The sequence below is a fragment of the Triticum aestivum genome, chromosome 3A (assembly GCF_018294505.1).
Source record: "Triticum aestivum cultivar Chinese Spring chromosome 3A, IWGSC CS RefSeq v2.1, whole genome shotgun sequence".
In the NCBI taxonomy this organism is placed as follows: Eukaryota; Viridiplantae; Streptophyta; class Magnoliopsida; order Poales; family Poaceae; genus Triticum; species Triticum aestivum.
Genome location: NC_057800.1, coordinates 503,486,767 through 503,505,567, shown reverse-complemented (window position 1 = coordinate 503,505,567; position 18,801 = coordinate 503,486,767).

Sequence of the window (18,801 nt, the reverse complement as noted above, 5' to 3'; positions counted from 1 at the left end):
CTTCAAAGACGTTTTGAACGTCATGGACCATATGAGATGTTCCAGGAGTTGAAGTTAATATTTCAAGCAAATACCCGAGTTGAGAGATATGAAGTCTCCAACAAGTTCTATAGCTAAAAGATGGAGGAGAATCGCTCAACTAGTGAGCATGTGCTCAGATTGTCTGGGTACTACAATCGCTTGAATCAAGTGGGAGTTAATCTTCCAGATAAGATAGTGATTGACAGAATTCTCTAGTCACCATCACCAAGTTAGTAGAACTTCATGATGAACTATAATATGCAAGGGATAACGGAAACAACTCCCAAGCTCTTCGTGATGCTGAAATCAACGAAGGTAGAAATCAAGAAAAACATCAAGTGTTGATGGTTGACAAGACCACTAGTTTCAAGAAAAGGGCAAAGGGAAGAAGGGGAACTTCAAGAAGAACGGCAAGCAAGTTGCTGCTCAAGTGAAGAAGCCCAAGTCTGATCCTAAGCCTGAGACTAAGTGCTTCTACTGCAAAGGGACTGGTCACTGGAAGCGGAACTACCCCAAGTGATTGGCGGATAAGAAGGATGGCAAAGTGAACATAAGTATATTTGATATACATGTTATTGATGTGTACTTTACTAGTGTTTATAGCAACCCCTCAGTATTTGATACTGGTTCAGTTGCTAAGAGTAGTAACTCGAAACGGGAGTTGCAGAATGAACAGAGACTAGTTAAGGGTGAAGTGACGATGTGTGTTGGAAGTGGTTCCAAGATTGATATGATCATCATCGCACACTCCCTATACTTTCGGGATTAGTGTTGAACCTAAATAAGTGTTATTTGGTGTTTGCGTTGAGCATGAATATGATTTGATCATGTTTATTGTAATACGGTTATTCATTTAAGTAAAAGAATAAATTGTTGTTCTGTTTACATGAATAAAACCTTATATGGTTACACACCCAATGAAAATAGTTCATTGGATCTCGATCTTAATGATACACATAATCATAATATTGAAACCAAAAGATGCAAAGTTAATAATGATAGTGCAACTTATTTGTAGCACTGCCGTTTAGGTCATATTGGTGTAAAGCGCATGAAGAAACTCCATGCTGATGGAATTTTGGAATCACTTGATTATGAATCACTTGATGCTTGCGAACCATGCCTCATGGGCAAGATGACTAAGACTCCGTTCTCCGGAGCGAGCAATTGACTTATTGGAAATAATACATACTGATGTATGCGGTCCAATGAGTGTTAAGGCTCACGACAAGTATCGTTATTTTCTGAACTTCACAGACGATTTGAGCAAATATGGGTATATCTACTTGATGAAACATAAGTCTGAAACATTTGAAAAGTTCAAAGAATTTCAGAGTGAAGTGGAAAATCATCGTGACAAGAAAATAAAAGTTTCTACGATATGATCGCAGAAGTAAAATATTTGAGTTACGAGTTTGGTCTTCAATTAAAACAATGTGGAATAGTTTCACAAACTCATGCCACCTGGAACACCACAGCATAATGGTGTGTCCGAATGTCATAACCGTACTTTATTAGATATGGTGCAATCTATGATGTCTCTTACCGATCTACCACTATAGTTTTGGGGTTATGCATTAGAGACAGCTGCATTCACGTTAAATAGGGCACCATATAAGTCCGTTGAGACGACACAATCTGAACTGTGGTTTGGCAAGAAACCAAAGTTGTCGTTTCTTAAAGTTTGGGGTTGTGATATGAAAAAGTTTCATCCTAATAAGCTCAAACCCAAATCAGAGAAATATGTCTTCATAGGATACCCAAAGGAGACTGTTGGGTACACCTTCTATCACAAATCCAAAGGCAAGACTTTTGTTGCTAAATTCGGAGTTTTTCTAGAGAAGGAGTTTCTCTCGAAAGAAGTGAGTGGGAGGAAAGTAGAACTTGATGAGGTAACTGTACCTGCTCCCTTATTGGAAAGTAGTTCATCACAGAAATCTGTTCCTGTGACTACTGAACCAATTAGTGAGGAAGCTAATGATGATGATCATGTAACTTCAGATCAAGTTACTACCAAATCTCGTAGGTAAACCAGAGTGAGATCCGCACCAGAGTGGTACGGTAATCCTGTTCTGGAAGTCATGTTACTAGACCATGACGAACTTGCAAACTATGAGGAAGCGATGATGAGCCCAGATTCCGCGAAATGGTTTTAGGCCATGAAATCTGAGATATGATCCATGTATGAGAACAAAGTATGGACTTTGATGGATTCGCCCGATGATCGGCAAGCCATAGAAAATAAATGGATCTTCAAGAGGAAGACGGACGCTGATAGTAGTGTTACTATCTACAAAGCTAGAATTGTCGCAAAAGGTTTTTGACAAGTTCAAGGTGTTGACTACGATGAGATTTTCTCACTCGTATCTATGCTTAAGTCTGTCCGAATCATGTTAGCAATTGCCGCATTTTATGAAATCTGGCAAATGGATAAACAAAACTGCATTCCTTAATAGATTTATTAAAGAAGAGTTGTATATGATACAACCAGAAGGTTTTGTCAATCCTAAAGGTGCTAACAAAATATGCAAGCTCCAGCGATCCATCTATGGACTGGTGCAAGCATCTCGGAGTTGGAATATACGCTTTGATAAGTTGATCAAAGCATATAAGTTTTATACAGACTTGCGGTGAAGCTTGTATTTACAAGAAAGTGAGTGGGAGCACTACAACATTTCTGATAAGTATATGTGTATGACATATTGTAGATCGGAAATAATGTAGAATTATTCTGCAAAGCATAAAGGAGTGTTTGAAAGGAGTTTTTCAAAGAAAGACCTCGGTAAAGCTTCTTACATATTGAGTATCAAGATCTATAGAGATAGATCAAGACGCTTGATAAGTTTTTTAATGAGTACATACCTTGACAAGATTTTGAAGTAGTTCAAAATGAAACAGTCAAAGAAAAAGTTTCTTGCCTGTGTTACAAGGTGTGAAGTTGAGTAAGACTCAAAGCCCGACCATAGCAGAAGATAGAAAGAGAATGAAAGTCATTCCCTATGCCTCAGCCATAGGTTCTATAAAGTATGCCATGCTGTGTACCAGATCTATTGTATACCCTACATTGTGTTAAGCAAGGGAGTACAATAGTGATCTAAGAGTAGATCACTGGACAGCGGTCAAAATTATCCTTAGTGGAATAAGGAAATATTTCTCAATTATGGAGGTGACAAAAAGGTTCGTCGTAAAAAGTTACGTCGATGCAAGTTTTTGACACAGATCTGGATGACTCTAAGTCTCGATCTAGATACATATTGAAAGTGGGAGCAATAAGCTAGAGTAGCTCCGTGCAGAGCATTGTTGACATAGAAATTCGCAAAATACTTACGGATCTGAATGTGACAGACCCGTTGACTAAAATTATCTCACAAGCAAAACATGATCACACCTTAGTACTCTTTGGATGTTAATCACATAGCAATGTGAACTAGATTATTGACTCTAGTAAACCCTTTGGGTGTTTATCACATATCGATGTGAACTATGGGTGTTAATCACATGGTGATGTGAACTATTGCTGTTAAATCACATGGCGATGTGAACTAGATTATTGACTCTAGTGCAAGTGGGAGACTGAAGGAAATATGCCCTAGAGGCAATAATAAAGTTATTATTTATTTCCTTATATCATGATAAATGTTTATTATTCATGCTAGAATTGTATTAACCGGAAACATAATACATGTGTGAATACATAGACAAACAGAGTGTCACTAGTATGCCTCTACTTGACTAGCTCGTTAATCAAAGATGGTTATGTTTCCTAACCATGAACAGTGAGTTGTTATTTGATTAACGGGATCACATCATTAAGTGAATGATCTGATTGACATGACCCATTCCATTAGCTTAGCACCCGATCGTTTAGTATGTTGCTATTGCTTTCTTCATGACTTATACATGTTCCTATAACTATGAGATTATGCAACTCCCGTTTACCGGAGGAACACTTTGGGTACTACCAAACATCACAACATAACTGGGTGATTATAAAGGAGTACTACAGGTGTCTCCAAAGGTACATGTTGGGTTGGCGTATTTCGAGATTAGGTTTTGTCACTCCGATTGTCGTAGAGGTATCTTTGGGCCCTCTCGGTAATGCACATCACTTAAGCCTTGCAAGCATTGCAACTAAATGAGTTAGTTGCGGGATGATGTATTACAGAACAAGTAAAGAGACTTGCCGGCAACGAGATTGAACTAGGTATTGGAATACCGACGATCGAATCTCGGGCAAGTAACATACCGATGACAAAGGGAACGACGTATGTTGTTATGCGGTCTGACCGATAAAGATCTTCATAGAATATGTAGGAGCCAATATGGGCATCCAGGTCCCGCTATTGGTTATTGACCGGAGACATGTCTCGGTCATTTCTACATTGTTCTCGAACCCGTAGGGTCCGCACGCTTAAGGTTTCGATGACAGTTATATTATGAGTTTATGAGTTTTGATGTACCGAAGGAGCTCGGAGTCCCGGATGAGATCGGGGACATGACGAGGAGTCTCGAAATGGTCGAGACATAAAGATTGATATATTGGAAGCCTATGTTTGGATATCGGAAGTGTTCCGGGTGAAATCGGGATTTTACGGGAGTACCGGGAGGTTACCGGAACCCCCCGGGAACCATATGGGCCTTAGTGGGCTTTAGTGGAAAGGAGAAAGGGGCAGCCCAAGGTGGGCTGCGCGCCTCCCCCCTCCCCTAGTCCTATTAGGACTAGGAGAGGTGGTCGGCCCTCTCTCTCTCTTCCCCCCCCCCCCCGAGGAATCCTATTCCAACTAGGATTGGGGGGGAATCCTACTCCCGGAGGGAGTAGGACTCTCCTGGCGCGCCCCTTGTGGCCGGCCAGCCTCCCCCCTTTTGGTCCTTTATATACTGAGGTAGAGGCACCCTAGAACACACAAGTTGATCTTCGTGATCGTTGCTTAGCCGTGTGCGGTGCCCCCCTCCACCATATTCCACCTCGGTCATATTTGTAGCGGTGCTTAGGCGAAGCCCTGCAGCAGTAGTACATCAAGATCATCACCACGTTGTCGTGCTGACGGAACTCTTCCCTGACACTTTGCTGGATCGGAGTCCGGGGATCGTCATCGAGCTGAACGTGTGCCAAGAACTCGGAGGTGCCGGAGTAACGGTGCTTGGATCGGTCGAACCGTGAAGACGTACGACTACATCAACCACGTTGTGCTAACGCTTCCGTTGTCGATCTACAAGGTACGTAGATCACACTCTCCCCTCGTTGCTATACATCACCATGATCTTGTGTGTGCGTAGGAAATTTTTTGAAATTACTATGTTCCCCAACACGATCGTCAGTATCATCATACCTAGTTCAATCTCATTACCGGCAAGTCTCTTTACTCATTCTGTAATGCATCATCCCGTAACTAATTCATTAGTCACATTGCTTGCAAGGCTTATAGTGATGTGCATTGCCGAGAGGGCCCAAAGATACCTCTCCGACAATCGGAGTGACAAATCCTAATCTCGATCTATGCCAACTCAACAAACACCATCGTAGACACCTGTAGATCATCTTTATAATCACCCAGTTACGTTTTGACGTTTGATAGCACACTAAGTGTTCCTCCGGTATTTGGGAGTTGCATAATCTCATAGTCATACCAACATGTATAAGTCATGAAGAAAGCAATAACAATAAACTAAATGATCATAGTGTTAAGCTAACGGATGGGTCTTGTCCATCACATCATTCTCTAATGATGCGATCCCGTTCATCAAATGACAACACATGTCTATAGTCAGGAAACTTAACCATCTTTCATTAATGAGCTAGTCAAGTAGAGGCATACTAGGGACACTCTGTTTGTCTATATATTCACACATGTACTAGGTTTCCGGTTAATACAATTCTAGAATGAATAATAAACATTTATCATGATATAAGGAAATATAAATAACAACTTTATTATTGCCTCTATGGCATATTTCCTTCACCTATCTAATTCTATGCATACCTAATTAACTGCCAACCAAATCAATTTTATTATTTGTCTAATTGGGGGGAAATCCCACTTCAAATTATCTGTAGGCATAACTAATTGTCTACCTAATTAATTTATTGTATTAATGACTTGTTTCCAAATTGATTCATCACGAAAATATTTCCTATTTAAATGGACCTAATTAATTGTATATTATATAGCTAATTAATTACATTAATGATTTGATTTCCAAATTGATTCAACGCTCCATTTCTAAAATATTTTCGCATGAATGGCTGTTACGAACGACGACTATGTAAATATTACCTTTGATGATAGAGATATTACACATTTAACGTGCCTCTTGTTGCTAGAGACGCTTTTGCAGCGGATTCATTTTTGTAAGGCCTAACGACTATTGTAGGACATTGATGTCTACTACACAACCTTCTTCTTATAGACGTTGTTGGGCCTCCAAGTGCAGAGATTTGTAGGACAGTAGCAAATTTCCCTCAAGTGGATGGCCTAAGGTTTATCAATCTATAGGAGGCGTAGGATGAAGATGGTCTCTCTCAAGCAACCCTGCAACCAAATAACAAAGAGTCTCTTGTGTCCCCAACACACCCAATACAATGGTAAATTGTATAGGTGCACTAGTTCGGCGAAGAGATGGTGATACAAGTGGTATATGGATGGTAGATAAAGTTATTTGTAATCTGAAATTATAAAAAAAGCAAGCTAACAAGTGATAAAAGTGAGCGTAAACGGTATTGCAATGCTAGGAAACAAGGCCTAGGGTTCATACTTTCGCTAGTGTAAGTCCTCTCAACAATACTAACATAATTGGATCACATAACTATCCCTCAACATGCAACAAAGAGTCACTCCAAAGTCACTAATAGCGAAGAACGAACGAAGAGATTATGGTAGGGTACGAAACCACCTCAAAGTTATTCTTTCCAATCAATCCGTTGGGCTATTCCTATAAGTGTCACGAACAGCCCTAGAGTTCGTACTAGAATAACACCTTAAGACACAAATCAACCAAAACCCTAATGTCACCTAGATACTCCATTGTCACCTCAAGTATCCGTGGGTATGATTATATGATATGCATCACACAATCTCAGATTCATCTATTCAACCAACACATAGAACCTCAAAGAGTGCCCCAAAGTTTCTACCGGAGAATCACGACGAAAACGTGTGCCAACCCCTATGCATAGGTTCATGGGCGGAACCCGCAAGTTGGTCACCAAAACATACATCAAGTAGCACGTGGTATCTCATTGTCACCACAGATATCCATGGCAAGACATACATCAAGTGTTCTCAAATCTTTAAAGACTCAATCCGATAAGATTACTTCAAGGGGAAAACTCAATTCATTACAAGAGAGAAGAGGGGGAGGAGAAACATAAGATCCAACTATAATAGCAAAGCTCGCGATACATCTAGATCGTGCCAAATCAAGAACACGAGAGAGAGAGTGTTGGAAATATGCCCTAGAGGAAATAATAAAAGCATTATTATTATATTTCCTTGTTCATGATAATTGTCTTTATTCATGCTATAATTGTGTTATCCGGAAATCGTAATGCATGTGTGAATAACAGACATCAACATGTCCCTAGTGAGCCTCTAGTTGACTAGCTCGTTGATCAACAGATAGTCATGATTTCCTGACTATGGACACTAGATGTCATTGATAACGAGATCACATCATTGGGAGAATGATGTGATGGACAAGACCCAATCCTAAACATAGCACAAGATCGTATAGTTCGTTTGCTAGAGTTTTGCAATGTCAAAGTATCTATTCCTTAGACCATGAGATCGTGTAACTCCCGGATACCGTAGGAGTGCTTTGGGTATGCCAAACGTCACAACGTAACTGGGTGACTATAAAGGTAGACTACGGGTATCTCCGAAAGTGTCTGTTGGGTGACATGGATCAAGACTGGGATTTGTCACTCCGTATGACGGAGAGGTATCACTGGGCCCACTCGGTAATGCATCATCATAATGAGCTCAGAGTGACCAAGTGTCTGGTCACGGGATCATGCATTACGGTACGAGTAAAGTGACTTGCCGGTAACGAGATTGAACGAGGTATTGGGATACCGACGATCGAATCTCGGGCAAGTAACATATCGATAGACAAAGGGAATAGCGTACGGGGTTGATTGAATCCTCGACATCGTGGTTCATCCGATGAGATCATCGTGGAGCATGTGGGAGCCAACATGGGTATCCAGATCCCGCTGTTGGTTATTGACCGGAGAGTCGTCTCGGTCATGTCTGCTTGTCTCCCGAACCCGTAGGGTCTACACACTTAAGGTTCGGTTACGCTAGGGTTGTAGGGATATGTATATGCAGTAACCCGAATGTTGTTCGGAGTCCCGGATGAGATCCCGGACGTCACGAGGAGTTCCGGAATGGTCCGGAGGTAAAGATTTATATATGGGAAGTCCTGTTTCGGGCATCGGGACAAGTTTCGGGGTTATCGGTATTGTACCGGGACCACCGGAGGGGTCCCGGGGGCCCACCGGGTGGGGCCACCCATCCCCGGGGGCCACATGGGCTGTAGGGGGTGCGCCTTGGCCTACATGGGCCAAGGGCACCAGCCCCACATAGGCCCATGCGCCTAGGGTTTAAGGGGGCAAGAGTCCTAGGAGGGTAAGGCACCTCCTAGGTGCCTTGGGGGGGAGGGAAACCCCCCTTGGCCGCCGCACCCCCTAGGAGATTGGATCTCCTAGGGCCGGCCACCCCCCTTGGCACCCCTATATATAGTGGGGGAGAGGAGGGACTTCATACCTTGAGTCCTTGGCCTTTGGTTGCCTCCTTCTCCCTCCCCAACACCTCCTCCACCTCCATAGTGCTTAGCGAAGCTCTGCCGGAGTACTGCAGCTCCATCAACACCACGCCGTCGTGCTGCTGCTGGTGCCATCTCCCTCAACCTCTCCTCCCTCCCTTGCTGGATCAAGAAGGAGGAGACGTGGCTGTTCCGTACGTGTGTTGAACGCGGAGGTGCCGTCCGTTCGGCGCTGGTCATCGGTGATTTGGATCACGTCGTGTTCGACTACATCATCCCCGTTCTTTGAACGCTTCCGCTCGCGATCTACAAGGTATGTAGATGCATCTATTCACTTGTTGCTAGATGAACTCTTAGATGATCTTGGTGAAACGAGTAGGAAAATTTTTGTTTTCTGCAACGTTCCCCAACAGTGGCATCATGAGCTAGGTCTATGCGTAGTTCTTCTTGCGCGAGTAGAACACAATTTGTTGTGGGCGTAGATTTGTCAACTTTCTTGCCGTTACTAGTCCTTTCTTGCTTCAGCGGTATTGTGGGATGAAGCGGCCCGGACCAACCTTACACGTACGCTTACGTGAGACCGGTTCCACCGACTAACATGCACTAGTTGCATAAGGTGGCTGGCGGGTGTCTGTCTCTCCTACTTTAGTTGGAGCGGAATCGATGAACAGGGTCCTTATGAAGGGTAAATAGAAGTTGACAAATCACGTTGTGGCTTTAACGTAGGTAAGAAAACGTTCTTGCTAGAACCCTAATTCAGCCACGTAAAACTTGCAACAACAATTAGAGGACGTCTAACTTGTTTTTGCAGCAAGTGGTTTGTGATATGATATGGCCAAAGTTGTGATGAATGATGAATGATCTATATGTGATGTATGAGATGTTCATGCTATTGTAATAGGATTCACGACTTGCATGTCGATGAGTATGACAACCGGCAGGAGCCATAGGAGTTGTCTTTATTCTTTTATATGACCTGCGTGTCATCAAGAAACGCCATGTAAATTACTTTACTTTATTGCTAAACGCGTTAGCCATAGTAGTAGAAGTAATAGTTGGCGAGCAACTTCATGGAGACACGATGATGGAGATCATGATGATGGAGATCATGGTGTCAAGCCGGTGACAAGATGATCATGGAGCCCCAAGATGGAGATCAAAGGAGCTGTGTGATATTGGCCATATCATGTCACGTTTATTATTTGATTGCATGTGATGTTTATCATGTTTTGCATCTTGTTTACTTAGAACGACGGTAGTAAATAAGATGATCCCTCACAATAATTTCAAGAAGTGTTCCCCCTAACTGTGCACCGTTGCGACAGTTCGCTGTTTCAAAACACCACGTGATGATCGGGTGTTTTATTCAGACGTTCACATACAACGGGTGTAAGACAGATTTACACATGCAAACACTTAGGTTGACTTGACGAGCCTAGCATGTACAGACATGGCCTCGGAACACAGAAGACCGAAAGGTCGAGCATGAGTCGTATAGAAGATACGATCAACATGAAGATGTTCACCGATGTTGACTAGTCCGTCTCACGTGATGATCGGACACGGTCTAGTTTAACTCGGATCATGTAATACTTAGATGACCAGAGGGATGTCTAATCTAAGTGGGAGTTCACTAATAATTTGATTAGTTGAACTTAATTATCATGAACTTAGTCTAAAATCTTTACAATATGTCTTGTAGATCAAATGGCCAACGTAGTCCTCAACTTCAACGCGTTCCTAGAGAAAACTAAGCTGAAAGACGATGGCAGCAACTATACGGACTGGGTCCGGAACCTGAGGATCATCCTCATAGCTGCCAAGAAAGATTATGTCCTACAAGCACCGCTTGGTGACGCACCCGTTCTCCCTGCGGAACAAGACGTTATGAACGCTTGGCAGGCACGTTCCGATGACTACTCCCTCGTTCAGTGCGGCATGCTTTACAGCCTAGAGCCGGGGCTCCAAAAGCGTTTTGAGAGACATGGAGCATATGAGATGTTCGAAGAGCTGAAAATGGTTTTCCAAGCTCATGCCCGGGTCGAGAGATATGAAGTCTCCGACAAATTCTTCAGCTGTAAGATGGAGGAAAACAGTTCTGTCAGTGAGCACATACTCACTATGTCTGGGTTGCATAACCGCTTGACTCAGCTGGGAGTTAATCTCCCGGATGATGCGGTCATTGACAGAATCCTCCAGTCGCTTCCACCAAGCTACAAGAGCTTTGTGATGAACTTCAATATGCAGGGGATGGAAAAGACCATTCCTGAAGTATTTGCTATGCTGAAATCAGCAGAGGTAGAAGTCAGAAAGGAACATCAAGTGTTGATGGTCAATAAAACCACTAAGTTCAAGAAAGGCAAGGGTAAAAAGAACTTCAAGAAGGACGGCAAGGAGGTTGCCGCGCCCGGCAAGCAAGCTGCCGGGAAGAAGCCAAAGAATGGACCCAAGCCCGAGACTGAGTGCTTTTATTGCAAGGGAAGCGGTCACTGGAAGCGGAACTGCCCTAAGTACTTAGCGGATAAGAAGGCCGGCAAAACAAAAGGTATATGTGATATACATGTAATTGATGTGTACCTTACTAGTGCCCGTAGTAGCTCCTGGGTATTTGATACCGGTGCAGTTGCTCACATTTGTAACTCAAAGCAGGGGCTGCGGAATAAGCGGAAACTGGCAAAGGACGAGGTGACGATGCGCGTCGGGAATGGTTCCAAGGTCAATGTGATCGCCGTCGGCACGCTACCTCTGCATCTCCCTTCGGGATTAGTTTTAAACCTTAATAATTGTTATTTAGTGCCAGCTTTGAGCATGAACATTGTATCGGGATCTCGTTTAATTCGAGATGGCTACTCTTTTAAATCTGAGAATAATGGTTGTTCCATTTTTATGAGAGATATGTTTTATGGTCATGCTCCTATGGTGAATGGTTTATTCTTATGAATCTCGAACGTGATGCTACACATATTCATAATGTGAGTACCAAAAGAAGTAAGGTTGATAATGATAGTCCCACATACTTGTGGCACTGCCGCCTTGGTCACATAGGTGTCAAACGCATGAAGAAGCTCCATGCTGATGGACTTTTAGAGTCTCTTGATTATGAATCATTTGACACGTGCGAACCATGCCTTATGGGTAAAATGACCAAGACTCCGTTCTCAGGAACAATGGAGCGAGCAACCGACTTATTGGAAATCATACATACTGATGTGTGCGGTCCAATGAGTGTTGAGGCTCGCGGTGGCTATCGTTATGTTCTCACCCTCACTGATGATTTAAGTAGGTATGGGTATATCTACTTAATGAAACACAAGTCTGAAACCTTTGAAAAGTTCAAGGAATTTCAGAGTGAGGTTGAAAATCAACGTGACAGGAAAATCAAGTTTCTACGATCAGATCGTGGAGGAGAATACTTGAGTCACGAGTTTGGGGCACACTTAAGAAAATGTGGAATAGTTTCACAACTCACGCCGCCTGGAACACCTCAGCGTAATGGTGTGTCCGAACGTCGTAATCGCACTCTGTTAGATATGGTGCGATCTATGATGTCTCTTACCGATTTACCGCTTTCTTTTTGGGGCTATGCTTTAGAGACTGCCGCATTCACTTTAAATAGGGCTCCGTCGAAATCCGTTGAGACGACACCGTATGAATTATGGTTTGGGAAGAAACCTAAGCTGTCGTTTCTAAAAGTTTGGGGATGCGATGCTTATGTCAAGAAACTTCAACCTGAAAAGCTCGAACCCAAATCGGAAAAATGCGTCTTCATAGGGTACCCAAAAGAAACTATTGGGTACACCTTCTACCTCAGATCCGAAGGCAAGATCTTTGTTGCCAAGAATGGGTCCTTTCTGGAGAAAGAGTTTCTCTCGAAAGAAGTAAGTGGGAGGAAAGTAGAGCTTGATGAAGTATTGCCTCTTGAACCGGAAAATGGCGCAACTCAAGAAAATGTTCCTGAGGTGCCAGCACCGACTAGAGAGGAAGTTAATGATAATGATCAAGATACTTCTGATCAAGCTCCTACTGAAATTCGAAGGTCCACAAGGACACGTTCCGCACCAGAGTGGTACGGCAACCCTGTCTTGGAAATCATGTTGTTAGACAACGGTGAACCTTCGAACTATGAAGAAGCGATGGCGGGACCGGATTCCGACAAATGGCTAGAAGCCATGAAATCCGAGATAGGATCCATGTATGAAAACAAAGTATGGACTTTGACTGACTTGCCCGTTGAACGGCGAGCCATAGAAAATAAATGGATCTTTAAGAAGAAGACAGACGCGGATGGTAATGTGACCATCTATAAAGCTCGGCTTGTCGCTAAGGGTTATCGACAAGTTCAAGGGGTTGACTACGATGAGACTTTCTCACCGGTAGCGAAGCTGAAGTCCGTCCGAATCATGTTAGCAATTGCCGCATTCTATGATTACGAAATATGGCAAATGGACGTCAAAACGGCATTCCTTAATGGTTTCCTTAAGGAAGAATTGTATATGATGCAGCCGGAAGGTTTTGTCGATCCTAAGAATGCTGACAAAGTGTGCAAGCTCCAACGCTCGATTTATGGGCTGGTGCAAGCATCTCGGAGTTGGAACATTCGCTTTGATGAGATGATCAAAGCGTTTGGGTTTACACAGACTTATGGAGAAGCCTGCGTTTACAAGAAAGTGAGTGGGAGCTCTGTAGCATTTCTCATATTATATGTAGATGACATACTTTTGATGGGAAATGATATAGAACTCTTGGACAGCATCAAGGCCTACTTGAATAAAAGTTTTTCAATGAAGGACCTTGGAGAAGCTGCTTATATATTAGGCATCAAAATCTATAGAGATAGATCAAGACGCCTCATAGGTCTTTCACAAAGCACATACCTTGATAAGATATTGAAGAAGTTCAATATGGATCAATCCAAGAAGGGGTTCTTGCCTGTGTTACAAGGTGTGAAATTGAGCTCAGCTCAATGTCCGACCACGGCAGAAGATATAGAAGAGATGAGCGTCATCCCCTATGCCTCAGCCATAGGTTCTATTATGTATGCCATGCTGTGTACCAGACCTGATGTTAACCTTGCCGTCAGTTTGGTAGGAAGGTACCAAAGTAATCCCGGCAAGGAACACTGGACAGCGGTCAAGAATATCCTGAAGTACCTGAAAAGGACTAAGGAAATGTTTCTCGTTTATGGAGGTGACGAAGAGCTCGTCGTAAAGGGTTACGTCGACGCTAGCTTCGACACAGATCTGGATGACTCTAAGTCACAAACCGGATACGTGTATATTTTGAATGGTGGGGCAGTAAGCTGGTGCAGTTGCAAGCAAAGCGTCGTGGCGGGATCTACATGTGAAGCGGAGTACATGGCAGCCTCGGAGGCAGCACATGAAGCAATATGGGTGAAGGAGTTCATCACCGACCTAGGAGTCATACCCAATGCGTCGGGGCCGATCAAGCTCTTCTGTGACAACACTGGAGCTATTGCACTTGCCAAGGAGCCCAGGTTTCACAAGAAGACAAGGCACATCAAGCGTCGCTTCAACTCCATTCGTGAAAATGTTCAAGATGGAGACATAGAGATTTGTAAAGTACATACGGACCTGAATGTAGCAGATCCGTTGACTAAACCTCTCCCTAGAGCAAAACATGATCAACACCAGAATTCCATGGGTGTTCGATTCATCACAATGTAACTAGATTATTGACTCTAGTGCAAGTGGGAGACTGTTGGAAATATGCCCTAGAGGCAATAATAAAAGCATTATTATTATATTTCCTTGTTCATGATAATTGTCTTTATTCATGCTATAATTGTGTTATCCGGAAATCGTAATACATGTGTGAATAACAGACACCAACATGTCCCTAGTGAGCCTCTAGTTGACTAGCTCGTTGATCAACAGATAGTCATGGTTTCCTGACTATGGACACTGGATGTCATTGATAACGAGATCACATCATTGGGAGAATGATGTGATGGACAAGACCCAATCCTAAACATAGCACAAGATCGTATAGTTCGTTTGCTAGAGTTTTGCAATGTCAAAGTATCTTTTCCTTAGACCATGAGATCGTGTAACTCCCGGATACCGTAGGAGTGCTTTGGGTATGCCAAACGTCACAACGTAACTGGGTGACTATAAAGGTAGACTACGGGTATCTCCGAAAGTGTCTGTTGGGTGACATGGATCAAGACTGGGATTTGTCACTCCGTATGACGGAGAGGTATCACTGGGCCCACTCGGTAATGCATCATCATAATGAGCTCAGAGTGACCAAGTGTCTGGTCACGGGATCATGCATTACGGTACGAGTAAAGTGACTTGCCGGTAACGAGATTGAACGAGGTATTGGGATACCGACGATCGAATCTCGGGCAAGTAACATATCGATAGACAAAGGGAATAGCGTACGGGGTTGATTGAATCCTCGACATCGTGGTTCATCCGATGAGATCATCGTGGAGCATGTGGGAGCCAACATGGGTATCCAGATCCCGCTGTTGGTTATTGACCGGAGAGTCGTCTCGGTCATGTCTGCTTGTCTCCCGAACCCGTAGGGTCTACACACTTAAGGTTCGGTTACGCTAGGGTTGTAGGGATATGTATATGCAGTAACCCGAATGTTGTTCGGAGTCCCGGATGAGATCCCGGACGTCACGAGGAGTTCCGGAATGGTCCGGAGGTAAAGATTTATATATGGGAAGTCCTGTTTCGGGCATCGGGACAAGTTTCGGGGTTATCGGTATTGTACCGGGACCACCGGAAGGGTCCCGGGGGCCCACCGGGTGGGGTCCACCTGTCCCGGGGGGCCACATGGGCTGTAAGGGGGTGCGCCTTGGCCTAATGGGCCAAGGGCACCAGCCCCACATAGGCCCATGCGCCTAGGGTTTAAGGGGGCAAGAGTCCTAGGAGGGTAAGGCACCTCCTAGGTGCCTTGGGGGGGAGGGAAACCCCCCTTGGCCGCCGCACCCCCTAGGAGATTGGATCTCCTAGGGCCGGCCACCCCCCTTGGCACCCCTATATATAGTGGGGGAGAGGAGGGACTTCATACCTTGAAGTCCTTGGCCTTTGGTTGCCTCCTTCTCCCTCCCCAACACCTCCTCCACCTCCATAGTGCTTAGCGAAGCTCTGCCGGAGTACTGCAGCTCCATCAACACCACGCCGTCGTGCTGCTGCTGGTGCCATCTCCCTCAACCTCTCCTCCCTCCCTTGCTGGATCAAGAAGGAGGAGACGTGGCTGTTCCGTACGTGTGTTGAACGCGGAGGTGCCGTCCGTTCGGCGCTGGTCATCGGTGATTTGGATCACGTCGTGTTCGACTACTTCATCCCCGTTCTTTGAACGCTTCCGCTCGCGATCTACAAAGGTATGTAGATGCATCCAATGACTCGTTGCTAGATGAACTCCTAGATGATCTTGGTGAAACGAGTAGGAAAATTTTTGTTTTCTGCAACGTTCCCCAACAGAGAGATCAAACACATAGCTACCGGTACATACCCTCAGCCCCGAGGGAGAACTACTCCCTCCTCGTCATGGAGAGCATCGGGATGATGAAGATGGCCACCGAAGAAGGATTGCCCCCTCCGGCAGGGTGCCGGAACGGGTCTAGATTGGTTTTCGGTGGCTACGGAGGCTTCTGGCGGCGGAACTCCCGATCTATTGTGTTCTCTGGAAGTTTTAGGGTATATGGAGTTATATAGGCAGAAGAAGTACGTCAGGGGAGCCACGGGGGGCCCCACGAGGCAGGGGGCGCGCCCTAGGGGGGTGGGCGCGCCCTCACCCTCGTGGGCAGCTCCCGTATCTTCTGACGTGGGGTCCAAGTCCATCAGGTGTGTTTCCTTCCAAAAATAACTTCTCCAGTTGATTTCGTTCCGTTTCGACTCCGTCTGATATTCCTTTTCTTCAAAACACTGAAATAGTCATAAAACAACAAATCTTGGTTGGGCCTCCGGTTAATAGGTTAGTCTCAAAAATAATATAAAAGTGGATAATAAAGCCCAATATTGCTCAAAACAGTAGATAATATAGCATGGAGCAATCAAAAATTATAGATACGTTGGAGACGTATCAGATATATTTCTTAAGAATTTCTTGACATTTAAATGGACATACTTAATTTGAGAATGTATCCTTGCTTGCTCTCTGTATGACTGAAAAAAATACGACCCCATTCATGAACACATGTACGTGGCGGTCCGACGACCCACCTTCCGTCACGGTCGTTCTCGACGCCGTTCTCCTTGCTCTGGCATTCTCGAGCATCATGCCGGCATCAGGCCTGGCCACGACATCCTCCATGGTGTCGCGCAGGACGTCCCTACACAGGGGCGCGTGAATGCGTACGCCCATAAAAAAGATATGTTATTTTTGTTGTATTAGTAAACTTGTGATTGTCAACTAATAATAGAATAATAATGGTAATAATAAATGATATGGTGCATGAGATTAGCAATTTGTTATTGAAGAATATCTAATTTTATTTTGGAACATCATCAAGAAAAATCTTATATACTTCCTCCGTTCCTTTTTATAAAGTGTATTTGCTTTTTGATAAAATTTTACAATGTAAGGTGCATTTTTCCTAATTTCTCGTAATTCCGCTTTTGGCAAAAAGGAAAGTATCTCTGCCCTAATTGCTTGTATATCTTATTATAGAGAAAAAAAAGGGAAAGTATCTCTTTCCTGATTGCGTATATCTTTTCCTTTCCTAGGCTAAATGACTTTCCAATAATCAACTAATTAGCAAAGGGTAATTTTGTCCTAGTTTGTTTATAATTATGTGCCTTGATCACCGTGCCAAAAATAATACACCTTACATAAAGAAATGAAGGGAGCATGTCTTTTAGAAAGATGGTCTCACATATTTGGTGCAATTTATGAATTCTTAATTACAATTTACATGATTGAATAGAATCATCACCTACCAGAGCTAGCACGAACAAAATCTCGCCATTTAATGAGATTTGGTTTCAATGGAAGGAAAACAAATCCAGTGGGTGGGGGTGGGAAGTGGATCCTCTAACATTAAAGAGGGAAGCCACCTAAGCTACAATATAATGTAGTGCAAAACAAAGAAGAAAAGTCAGGGACACTGTAGCGAATACTGTATTTATCTAATGCAGAAGGTTATGTGTGTGGTTACTGTTCATGTAAATAAATTTAAAATAAATTTTTTTGCATCATAATTTTGTTTGCATGTAATTTTTGTAAATGTATACAATAGATTTGTAATTTACAAATTAATTTAAGTTATTTTATCCTTAATTATATGGATATGAAGTAGGAAAGTTAGAAAATTGTAGCTTAGGTGACTTCTCTTCTTCATGTTAAAGGATCCGCTTCCGTGGGGTGGTGGGAGATGAGGGAAAAAACCGACGAAAATAAAATCAGCAAGGAGAAACTACCAACTACTGCCTTTCTCTCCCTAATAATAAAGCATGCATTGACTCCGGGTTCACCGTCACAATGCGCTTCTTCCCGTTATTTTACGCTTTCACTTTGAATTTTAAAACTTATTCGAGGTGGTACTATTCCTTAGGTCAAAAACATTACGATCCTACCGGTATGATTAAAACTTGGTCCTCTGTATGTTGGCCCAGCTTGCAACATATGGAGGAAAAAAGGCCCAGCTTGCAATGCAAGGAGGAAAAAACACTTGGGCCTTCTGGCTATACGTTGACTCATCTTCAGTGCAACGTAGGGAGGTAAAAAATACATGCTTGCGATAGGATTTGAACTCGCAACCTTCCACGCAATACCTCTAGCACCATCCAAAGTTCTGCCTATTACTCAACACAGCTTTGAGGAATTTAAGAATGTCAGACAAGCCGCGTTGGCACTCTCTCAGAGTCGAGGAAGACATGGCCCATATACAGTATACACAAATAATCATATTTAGCGTTGTTCACCCGAATCAGCTGACTATCCATGTCCTGAACTATGCGTCACAACGAACCCTATTTTTAATTGAATCATATTTTGTATGTACAAGTCTGCTATGGTTATTAGGGTGCTAGATCTTCTTTT